The sequence below is a fragment of the Mus musculus genome, chromosome 6, assembly GCF_000001635.26.
Source record: "Mus musculus strain C57BL/6J chromosome 6, GRCm38.p6 C57BL/6J".
Classification (NCBI taxonomy): Eukaryota; Metazoa; Chordata; class Mammalia; order Rodentia; family Muridae; genus Mus; species Mus musculus.
In genome coordinates, this window is record NC_000072.6 from 112,438,515 (window position 1) to 112,451,407 (window position 12,893).

Here is a 12,893-nt window from a genome sequence, read left to right on the forward strand (position 1 = left end):
TGGGAATTAACCCACGCGGTATTCGACCTCTACAGGTCTGGCAAATGGATGTTACACATGTTTCTTCCTTTGGAAAACTTCAATATCTCCATGTGTCCATTGACACATGTTCTGGCATCATGTTTGCCTCTCCGTTAACCGGAGAAAAAGCCTCAAATGTGATTCAACATTGTCTTGAGGCATGGAGTGCTTGGGGGAAACCCAGACTCCTTAAGACTGATAATGGACCAGCTTATACATCTCAAAAATTCCAGCAGTTCTGCCGTCAGATGGATGTTACCCACCTGACTGGACTTCCATACAACCCTCAAGGACAGGGTATTGTTGAGCGTGCGCATCGCACCCTCAAAACCTATCTTATAAAACAGAAGAGGGGAATTGAAGAGATTTTACCCCGAGCACCAAGAGTGTCTGTGTCTTTGGCACTCTTTACACTCAATTTTTTAAATATTGATGCTCATGGCCATACTGCGGCTGAACGTCATTGTTCAGAGCCAGATAGGCCCAATGAGATGGTTAAATGGAAAAATGTCCTTGATAATAAATGGTATGGCCCGGATCCTATTTTGATAAGATCCAGGGGAGCTATCTGTGTTTTCCCACAGAATGAAGACAACCCATTTTGGATACCAGAAAGACTCACCCGAAAAATCCAGACTGACCAAGGGAATACTGATGTCCCTCGTCTTGGTGATGTCCAGGGCGTCAATAATAAAGAGAGAGCAGCGTTGGGGGATAATGTCGATATTTCCACTCCCAATGACGGTGATGTATAATGCTCAAGTATTCTCCTGCTTTTTTACCACTAACTAGGAACTGGGTTTAGCCTTGATTCAGACAGCCTTGGCTCTGTCTGGACAGGTCCAGACGACTGACACCATTAACACTTTGTCAGCCTCAGTGACTACAGTCATAGATGAACAGGCCTCAGCTAATGTCAAGATACAGAGAGGTCTCATGCTGGTTAATCAACTCATAGATCTTGTCCAGATACAACTAGATGTATTATGACAAATAACTCAGCTGGGGTGTAAACAAAAGTTTCCGAGATTGTGTGTTATTTCCATTCAGTATGTTAAATTTACTAGGACAGCTAATTTGTCAAAAAGTCTTTTTCAGTATATGTTACAGAATTGGACGGCTGAATTTGAACAGATCCTTCGGGAATTGAGACTTCAGGTCAACTCCACGCGCTTGGACCTGTCCCTGACCAAAGGATTACCCAATTGGATCTCCTCAGCATTTTCTTTCTTTAAAAAATGGGTGGGATTAATATTATTTGGAGATACACTTTGCTGTGGATTAGTGTTGCTTCTTTGATTGGTCTGTAAGCTTAAGGCCCAAACTAGGAGAGACAAGGTGGTTATTGCCCAGGCGCTTGCAGGACTAGAACATGGAGCTTCCCCTGATATATCTATGCTTAGGCAATAGGTCGCTGACCACTCAGCTCTTACATCTCACGAGGCTAGACTCATTGCACGGGATAGAGTGAGTGTGCTTCAGCAGCCCGAGAGAGTTGCACGGCTAAGCACTGCAGTAGAAAGGCTCTGCGGCATATATGAGCCTATTCTAGGGAGACATGTCATCTTTCAAGAAGGTTGAGTGTCCAAGTGTCCTTCTCTCCAGGAAAAACGACACGGGAGCAGGTCAGGGTTGCTCTGGGTAAAAGCCTGTGAGCCTAAGAGCTAATCCTGTACATGGCTCCTTTACCTACACACTGGGGATTTGACCTCTATCTCCACTCTCATTAGTTGGGTGGCCTATTTTCTCTTATTAAAAGGATTACATGACCTTGAACATGTCTGTCACCCAGACTCCAGCCACTAGCCCATCTTGCCAGAGACCTGCGTCTGGATGTGCCCACTGGGTTTGCTGTTGCTCTCTCTTCCATCTCTTGTTATAATCGACCTCCTGGTGGGGCACTGGTTGTGTGGATTACAAGGGACTGACCTCTGCTTCTTCCTCGTTCTCAGTCACTGGGAAGGATGTGAACCTGGCTGGCCAGGGCTGTCTTGTACCTTGCTGTAAGACACTGACTGGGCTGGGAGATGTGTTCTCTTCCCTTTGCAATTGATAAGCACGTGGTAAGCACCTTCACGTCATGTAGAGAAATGGAGAGAGAGCCTGTCTGAGACAGAATGCCCTGCTGTCATTCCTTGATCCAGGTGTGCCTAAAGCCTGGTCACCTAGGACTCTTCAGGTCCCTAAACCACATGCTAAGACCTCTATACCACCTGTTTGTTTCTCCAGCCAGGTTGAGTTCCTGCCATTTGTAAGTAAAAACACTGCTTCTTGGCCTCAAGCTTCCTAAAGTTCACAGCACAGAAGCTACAAACACTACCAGGCCGCTGGGCTAGAAAGTGAAACCTAGACAGAAACAATTGTCCTGCCCTCATTAACAAATCAATGTCATTAACATCATCAGAATAGGATTTCCTAAAAATTATTATTAAGTTTGGTAAGGACATGGGGTTTAATTATAATTAAACAAAGTTTAGATGCAAAGCCATTATAATGCACATACATTAATGTATTTGGAACATATTCTCCCATCTCCTTACTCCCCCCTTCCATCAGCCGCCTCTGTTCCCCAGCCAGGCATCAGTACATATATGCTTTTATGGATCTATGAAGTCTAGGACCCGTGAATGAGAGAATAAAACAAAGTATTTGTCTTCTGAGATTGACTTAATCCATTTACCTCTAATTGCATCCGTTTTTCCTACAAACAACATAACTTCACTCCTTATTATGGTTGAGAAGGGTCCCATTGTGAATGTAAAGCTCCTTCCGTCATCCTTTCCTCTGTTGGGCTCCTGATTTGTCCTGTAGCTCCTGTTACGGGTAGTGCTGTGACAAACAGTGGCGTCAGCAGCTCAGTGTAGCTCCCCTCTGTCTCCTTCACATACTCCCCGACTCTGTCAACTTCCCTCCGTGTGTCGCCATTCTGCCTGAAGTCCACCCTCATCAGAAACAGCCCTGACCTGCAGCCCCAGCCCTTGCCAGCACAGGCATGATCAAAACCAGTTTCTGCCGTGTGAGTAAGTTACCCAGGCTGTGTGCTTCTGTCAGAGCAACACAGGGATTGAGACTGACGAGCCAAACCTCTGACAAGGGAGCCACATGCCCACCCCTACTCCTCAGGGAGAGAGGAGGAAGGTTTGAGCTTTCAACCTCCTGAGTCCTAGGCCCCAGTTCCCTCTCCTGCTAAAGGTCCCAGGCTCCTTGCCGAAGATCATAGCAGCATATGACACTATAGCCCTCCATCTTACAGGACCTGCTTCCACGTTGCTTGGAGCCACAGATTAATCTGAGCTGAGGGGATCTCCTGCTAACTCAAGAGAGGTGGGAAGAGCACAGGGCTTGACTTCAAGCAAGCAAGCTCTTCCACAGCCTACAGAGTGACTGCAGGCAGGGTGTGCTGGTTGCATTTCTGTGGTTGTGATAAAACCCCACAACCAAGGCAGCTTATAGAAGGAAGAATTCATTTGGGCTTACGGTCCCAGAAGATTAGAGTCTATGATGCTGTCACGAAGCCAGAGTAGCAGCAGCAGGAAGCCAAGGTCTCACACATCTTGAACTGCAAATACGAAGGTGTAAACTCTCAAAACCCACCCCTGGTGACATACTTTGTCACAGCCCCTAAGCCTCCTCAAACACCACCAACAACTGAGTATCAACCAATCAAATTCCCAAGATTTTAAACTACCATGCAGGCCAATTCTCAGAGCCCTTGCTTGTGGATGTGTGTGATGGGAATAGTACTATATACTATACACCCCTCTGGCATTACTGGTTTTGTTAGATACCAGCTCTTCTCCTGACTCTGTGTTAAACTTCTGGGAATTCCTGTGGGGGAACCTGGTTCAAAACTACTTTAGCATCAGCTAACCTGGAGGGTGCAAGGTTTATTTGTTTCTGTGATAGGTTATGACTTCATGTCAGCCACCTGTGGGCCAGCACTGCTGCTGCCCTGCCCCTGCCCCCACATACACCAGAGCCTGCTCCCCAAGGTTCTAGTCTCTGCTAGAGCTTCAGATGCCTTAAGATTGCAGCCCTTGAAGCTCAGATATAGCTTCCAGACTTGCCACTACTTACTACAGCCATCGTCAGTTGCAAGCCACTGGTTATCCTGACCCTTTTCAGGACCACCCTAGGGCTGTGAGATCAGTGGCCTGACTGAGAGCCATCCCAGCAGCACCCCTCAGCAGCTGTGTGATCTCAGCCATGTTATTGCATTTCTCAGAACCTCGGTAGCATCCACCTTCTAAGGCCCAGTAAACGTGGACATAGAGTACCTACTATAATTACCATTCCCTCTGCTCTTGTTTGTTATTATTACTGACACTGTCACCATGACTACCACCACCACCACCACCACCACCACCATCATCATCATATCTAGCTGTTGCCATGGGTCAGACATTGTATACTTTATACACAATAAGCTATGGGTTTACTCACTCAACCCTATGAGCTAGGAAATGGCTACCCTGTGTACAGAAGAAGAGGCTGAGGTACGGTGAGAGCAGGCAACTTGCCTGAAGTCTCACTAGGTGTGCAGAAGATCCAGGATGGGCATTACCTTATACAACACTATTTACATGATATCTCTTAAAAACCACAAGTCTTGGGATGTTGTGCGTTTAACCTAAACGTGGTGGTCATCAATGTCCATGAAGAACATTCAGAGTCCAGCTGGGAACAGCTCCTACTCTCAGTTCTTCTCTGACATATCTCACCATCTGTGCATAGAAATAACCATTGAGCTTCCTCAGAGCACTGGGCAGGCAAGAGCCCTGAGCGCTGAAGCATCATGGGAAACAAGCCCAGTGACACTGATGTCCCCAGCTCAGTAGTTCACATGGATGCTGTACTAGTCACATGATTTCTGGTTTTTCCTCAGCCTCACAGATTTTTTCAGGCTACCTCTGTGTGCTGTTGCCTGCATGTACTCCCTCCCTGGGTCCCTATAGTGCCCAACTGAGGACCAGGCAGGCCCTGTTCTCCAGGAAGCTCAACTCTGACTACTCAGAACTTCTCACTATTTGCCATCCGTCAGTTTGTGGCAGGAGTCTCTTTTGGTCTGAAAGACCAGTACAGATAATTCCTTGGTACACAGTGTTAGAAACCTTGAAGATCTTGTAGGCTCATTTATTCCCCAGTTAGCCTGGCTTTATGAAGAAAGAGACTGTCTTATTCCTATGCTGTGTTATTTAAACCCACCCACTCGACCATCTCGGCCCGCTCCATGTCCCATCACACTCAGTGTGCAAAGCCTTCTTCCTGTCACATCAATGTCTCTCTGCCCTCAGCTCTGTATCTTTCTATTGCTGTGGTAAACACCATGACCAAAAGCAACTTTGAGGGAAAGGATTTCTTTGGTTTCTATAACCCGACCACAGTCCACTGCTGAGGGGATTCAGGGCAGGAACTCTAAAAGGGACAGAAGCAGGAACCGTGGAGGAAAGCTGCCTACTGACTTGATTTTACATTAGCATTTAGCTACGTCTTATACCTTCCAGGACCTATGTCCACAGTGGGATGGGCCCTCCCGTATCAGCCAACAATCAAGAAAATGTCATTCAGACAAGCCTCTGGGACAATCTGATAAAAGTCACTATCAAAGACTGGCTTTGACACCAGAAATAAACTGAGGTATTTACTGGTACTTACTGGTTCCTAGCAATCCAGGACCTCCATTGATCACAGCAGGCAACCAAGAGGGGAAAGGGAGTGGGGGCGGGGAAGGAGCTAGAGCTGGTGGCTTTGACAGCCCAAGACTAGCACTGCTTGTAACTGGCAAGAAATTCTGTACTCTTTTTTACTCTAGGACAGGAGCTAATTGCTTCTAGCAATTTTCTCCTGCTGATAGCAGCAGGTGATTAGAAAAAGAAACCTAATTACTTGGGCCAGTACTCTGTGACTAGTGAGAAATTCTGAATTCTATAAACTCTTAGGGGGCCAGTGAGAAAGAAAATCACACACATACACACACACACACACACACACACACACACTGGATGAAGCAAAGGGGGCTTCAACAAGTAAGTTTCATCAATTTTATATGTGCACATGCATACATGCATACACACATATCTGCACACATTCATATACATGTATCTGCATACATTCATACACACACACACACACACACACATGTTTGGTGGATGGAGAGAAGCTCCAATGAGCTGATTCCAACAACCCACAAGCTTACACATATACATATACACATATACATGCTGTCTTAGTCAAGGTTTACATTTCTGCACAAAACATCATGACCAAGAAGCAAGTTGGGGACAAAAGGGTTTATTCAGCTTACACTTCACACATTGCTGTTCATCACCAAAAGAAGTCAGGACAGGAACTCACACAGGGCAAGAAACTGGAGACAGGAGCTGATGCAGAGGCCATGAAGGAATGCTGCTTACTGGCTTGTTTCCCCTGGCTTACTTTCTTATAGAATCCAGGACTACCAGCCCAGGGATGGCACCACCCGCAATAGACTCTACCACCCTTGATCACTAATTGAGAAAATGCCTTACAGCTGGATCTCATGAAGACATTTCCTCAAGGGAGGCTCCTTTCTCTGTGGTAACTCCAGCTTGTGTCACGTTGGCACACAAAACCAGTCAGTACACACATATACACATATACACGTATGCACGCATACACTTATATATGTGTATATACATGTATACACTTATATACATGTATATACATATACACATATATGCATGCAGTTGGTGGATTGTGCAGGCCCCAACAACCCACACCTTTGTACTTTTCTCTTTGCCTTCTTATATCTTCTAGGACAAATCTCTATGTAAGAAGAAAGACTACCTCATTCAAAAACAAATAACGTGTTAAAGAAGAGGGGTAACAGCAGGATTGTTGATTATAAGTTTAAAGCAGACATTTTATCTCTCTTTCATTCCATATGCTCATTTTAATTTCAAAGCAATAGTTTTACATGTTTATGGTCTTACATTATCATTGTGCACACCTGTGGCCTTATCCCTGGACCTGACCTAGAATGCTTTCCTTTGGTCATGAATCTGTCTCAAGTCTATTTCTCCTCCTAGTGCAATTTTCATGCTTTTGACATATGAAGGTTCACAGAACTCTGTGGTAGCTTTCTTATTCCACAGGTCATGGGGATAGCTTAAAATGACTTGAATCGAGTCAGTTCTATAAAATCATTATCAGGAATCATGAAATCATCAATTCATCTAAACAGCATTTTTTCATGAAAGTACATCTTCATATGCAGGAAGTTCCTATTTCTGCAGGAAATCTGTGCAATAGGGTGGTTTAATACTCAGGAAACCACAGGCAGTGAGGGTCTTTCCAGGCCATGTCAGATATATGAGAAATACAGCGATGGCAAGCAAGGAAAGGCATAGCAGCAGCAAGAAGCAATCTTTGGGCCAAGTCCCCTGGGCTCGTGTCTCTTCAGGTCACAACCATCACAGTGATGCAAAATGGTGAGCCACCAAAAAGTTCACTTGCTGGCCACAGTCTTTCCTGAATGGCTTCTGCCAGGTGACTCCAGTTTGTGTCAAGCTGACAAAACTTAAGAAGCACAATTCTAAATCTATTTCCCCTTGTGGTGGTTTGAATAGGAATGGCCCCCAAAGGCTCCTTATTTATTTTATTTTATTTTATTTTATTTTATTTTATTTTATTTTGAGTGATTGTTCCCTAGCAAGTGGAACTGTTTGGGAAGGATTAGGAGGTGTGCCCTTGTTAGAGGAGATGTGTCACTGGGATTGGTCTTTGAGGTTTCAAAGGCCCATTCCCTCCCTCCTCTCTCTCTCTCTCTCTCTCTCTCTCTCTCTCTCTCCCCCAGCCTTGTGCCTGAGGATTATGATGTAAATCTCTCAGCTGCTGCTTCAGTGTCATGCCTGCTCCCCAACATGATGGTCATGAAGTAATCCCCTAAAACTCTAAACAAACCCCTAACTAAACATTTACTTTTATAACAGTTTTCTTGCTGTCTCTTCACATCAGTGGAATAGTAACCAGGACACTTCCAATTTCTGCCCAGGGGCAGGTTTCTAATATTTTGTCTCTCTCCCACATCCCTGCAAGCGAGCTCCCTAGCCATCTGGACTTACCTGAAACAACCAATGGGCCACATTGCCTTTTATACTGAACAGATAAAAATAGATGCCTTCCAAAACAACACCCATTTCCCTGACTACAAAATGAATGCTTGGGAGCTGAGGAGATGGCTCAGTAAGTCAGGTGCTTTTCCTGAAAGCATATGGGCCTGAGTTTGATTCCCAGCATCCACATAAAAGCTGTACGTGGCCGTGTGTGCATATAATCCCAGCATAGGGACTTCTTGATTCCGTGACTGTGGTGATTTGAATAAGAATTTCCCCATTAGGCTTATATATATATATGAATACTTTGTCGTTAAGTAGTGGGACTATGTGACAGATTAGGAGGTGTGGCCTTGTAGGAGGAAATGTACCACTGAACTTTTGGGTTTCAAATACTCAAACCAGGCCTGCTGCCTGTGCATCTGGGATGTTGAATTCTCAAGGTTGTTCTCCAGCACCATGTCTGCCTGCATGCTGCCATGCTTCCTGCCATGATGACAATGGCCTAAACCTCTGAAATGCAAGCAAGCCCCAGTTAATTTTCTATATATAAGTGTTGCCATGGTCATAGCATCTTTCTGCAGAAATAGGACATTGACTAAGATATTGAGAGAGCCTGTTCCCTCCAAAGTTAGGTGAGGAATGACTGAGGAAGATATCCAGTGTCACTCTCTCTGCCCTACACACACACACACACACACACACACACGCGCGCGCGCGCACATGCAAAGATGCAAATCCTATCATGAGAGACTACAAAGAGGGCTCACTGGATAAAGTTCCTGTTGTACAAGCATGAGGTCCCAACATCCACAGCACCCATAAAAGCAAGGTGCTGTGGTACATACGCCTGTACACCAACTGCTGGGAAGGCAGAGACAGGAGGAACTCAGAGATCACTGGCTAGCCAATCTAGCCAAAATGGCAAGCCCTTGCCTCAGTAAGAGACCATATCTCCAAAAGGGTAGAAAGTGACAGAGGAAAACACCTGATGTCAACCTCTGGGTTCTGCATGAGCACACATGGGCACCTGCAAACACACACACACACACACACACACACACACACACACCAATGTTTGCTCACTATGACCCATAAATATACAATAGAGAACAATCTGGACATGGGCAATAGTTAAGTTTCTCCTCACAAGCTTGTGTCAGCTCCTTAGGTTGGAGTGAAATATCACTGTGATCGCTCTGTATGTCGGGGTAAATCAAAGCGCTCGTGCATCAGAGCTCATCCCGTCACGAGCTACAAAAGCCCCACTGCAATAAGACTTTGTAATTATCTGGCATCAGCACCACATTCACAAGACAAACACAGCCTGATGAATCGCTCTCCCTCGTGGCCTTTTTAATGATCCCAGTTGGTATCTCAGGGATTTTTTTTTCTGGAGATGATCAAAGTCCCATTTTTAAAAACACATTATTAAACTTCTGATAGTCCTTTCCTACTCAGCCTAGCAGGCTGTTTACGTTGAGGCAAGGCTCAGTGTTAGCTACTATTTACCAAGCTCACCAGGTTGTTGGGACATTTTACTCCTTTTGGATTCTGAGCAGTAGCGGACCCAGCACATCCAATCTTAATGGTGGCCACTCCTCAGAGTCCTGTCCCTCCTGTTGCCGACTACCAGGGTGGCTTCTCAAGAGAGATACAATCATGCATCACATGTTATTTCTATCAATGACAGGTCAGAGGGATAGTTAGCTGTACATGTCACTGGTGTGGGGTACCTTCAATGTCTATTTAAGTGTTATGTGTGATGCTTGCACATTGGCAGAATTGTATAATAACACAGTACATTTCTCAGGACATAGCCCCAGCGAGGGTCACTTTGATGCTAGACTCAGCTTCTTGTCCCGTATCGGTGACAACAGCCATGTTGAGATATGTGAAGCTTTACGAAGGTAACGAGATCTTGGGAGGGCTTGCATTATGTGCGGCTAGACTATCACTCCATATGTGGATCTCTGCTACTCCCTACCCACCCAGTTCCCCAGGGAGCATCGGACCTCTAGCTTCAACCTTCACCCCATACTACCACACAGGCTTCATGAAAGTGAAAGGGATTTTGAAAGCTGCTTGAGTTCTCACCCAGTCATTCTGTTATAACTGACCGTAATGGCTATTCTATTCCAACTTGACTCCATCTAAAATTAACTAATACACAAGCAGCTAGATAAACCTGTGGAGTATTTTTTCCTATTAAATCACTTGAAGTAGGAAGACTTACTTCTATTGCAGATATTTTGAGGTGAGAAGATACACTTTTAATCCAGATCTTTTGGTGTGAGAAGACTCAACTTTAATCTGGCCACACCTTCTGCTGGCTGTCTACACAAAGGGAGTGGAAGAAGAGGCTTGCTCTCTTCCCCTGCTTGCTCTCACTCTTGATGGCAAGTCCATTCCTTCACTGATACTAGACCCCCTTTTTGAGATTCTGGCATATACTTAAGACCAACTGAGACTTTCAGCCTCACGGAATGAACAACTACTGAATTCTTTGACCTTATGTTTGTAGTCAGCCATTGTTGGATAAGCTGGATTGGCCATGCTTGGATAGCCTGTAATCCATTTTAATAAACCTTATTTATTTATTTACTTACTTACTTACTGACTGACTGACTGACTGACTTATTTATCTAAACAGATTTATCTAGATAGATTTAGATAGCTAGGTATCAATTGATGTTGGATGATAGGTGGGTACATAGATAGATAGATAGATAGATAGATAGATAGATAGATAGATAGATAGATGATAGATACATAGATACATAGATAGATACATAGATACATAGATAGATAGACAGACAGACGGATTCATTCTATAATTTCTCTTCCTCTAGAGAACCCTGACTAATGCCCTGACCGAATGTGTGGCCTAGACTCTGGGGTTCTCCATAACCTACATGGTACCACACAACCTCTCCTCCTCTCAGATTGAGCCCATCAGCACCTCCCAGCCTACATACCCAATGGGGTCCACATTCCCCACCACTCCTTATTGCTCCCCCACTAAGACTGCCCAGAAAGGAAAAGCATGCCCAGAGGCTTTCCTCAACTCAAAAGACAAAACAGAGGTTCTTGGCTCCAGGTCTATCAAAAGCAAGTGCTAGCCAGGCAGAGTGTTGGTGGTGGTGGTGGTGGTGGTGGTTAGTTGGTTGGTTGTTTTTGTGTTTTGTTTTGTTTTGTTTTGTTTTGTTTTGTTTTGTTTTGTTTTGTTTGCACCTGGCCTGCTTCCTTCACTGGCCTTCATGGCTGATTACAAGTTGCACGGACCTCACCCCATTCCTGCCACTGCCCATTCTCTTTCACTGAGGTAAGACTGAAGCTCAAAGTCTAGATTCTCTCAGAAACCCAAGCCCTCAAGGTCTAGATGTCACCGGGCATCTCTGGGTGAGTTCCCAGGTACCCACCTTGTTTGACTCACATGGCTCTGGAACTAGGAAAGAGCCTCCTTGCAGGAAGCCCCATGGCTCTTCATCCACCCATAAAATCATGTAGGGAGAGGGAGAGTCCACAGCCATATATACCTTTGGCCAACCAATAGGCTCTGCTTGGCTGAGGTCAGCAGTGTCATGACAGTCTGAGAAAGCAGCCCATTGAGAAGCACAGAAATCCCTCCAGAGCTAGAAGCCATGGGTGAGGAGAAGCTTACAAGCCAGTGGGCCAAAAAACCCGGGAACCCTCAGATATCATTAACTGTGGACCTAGGCAAGAAGAGGAAGGACAGAGGGAAGACAGGCATCTGTTCACAGACCTTGATTTAGAGTTCAGGGCACTTTAGTGATGGTAGGGGGTGCTATGAAGCAAGGAACGTAAGAAGTTTCCAGAAGCTTCAAGAAGTGAGGAAGCCAACTCTTCCTTAGATCCCCAAAGCAGTTTCTGGCTTGCTTAATTTCAAGGATTGAGAGCCCCAGAACAGGCATTCAACACCTCATAGTTAACAAGGTGTGAAGGCAGAGGTGGAGTATAGACAGGGCCATTATGGTTTTGAAGATGCCAGGGAGGGGACTCTCCACTACTGGAGACTCCACTGCTTGTGGCAACAAAATCCTAACACTCGCATAAAGGTCTCTGTGTGTGCCTGCTCTGTGTTAAAGTCCACTGCACTCTCAAGCTTAGAGCACCTCCCAATTCCTGCATAATGTCAAGCAGTACAATGTCAAGTCAGTCAGCTTTCCAGGATAGAAGGGGCAGAGCTTGTGAACTCCCACCTTTAGCTCAAGAGCTAGTGACAGTTGATGGCTTCTGGGGAAGGAGGAGGCAGTTTTCATTAAGAGTGTGGCCTCTTGTAGGCCAATCACACTCCAGTGGATGCCCACACCCATAAGCATATGGACAGCACAAATTGGTGGAGGAGGAGAAGGAAGAGAAGGAGGGAGAAGAGGAAGGAGAAGGAAGAGGAGGAGACACAAAGTTGGGAAGAGGTAAAAGGTCAGGGGAGGGAGATCTTGGAGGGATTACAAAAGGAAGTGTAGGTATAGATAATGAATATGATTATACATTGTATAGATGTATGACATTCTCAAATAATTAATAAAAGGATTATTATTTTTAAATGTCAGTCATTTGGGAGTAGGACTCGCCCTGATGACTATTTAAGTGTAAAATCCCTTTTCGAATAAGATCTCCTTCACAGGTTCTGGGGTTTGCAACTCCAGCCCTTGACACAGGACTATTCCTAGCTATGTTCCTTACAAAGCCCAGGAAACAAAGAAACCCCAGAATGCACATGGCTCTCTCCATTCTCTGCTCTTCTCCCCTCCCTCC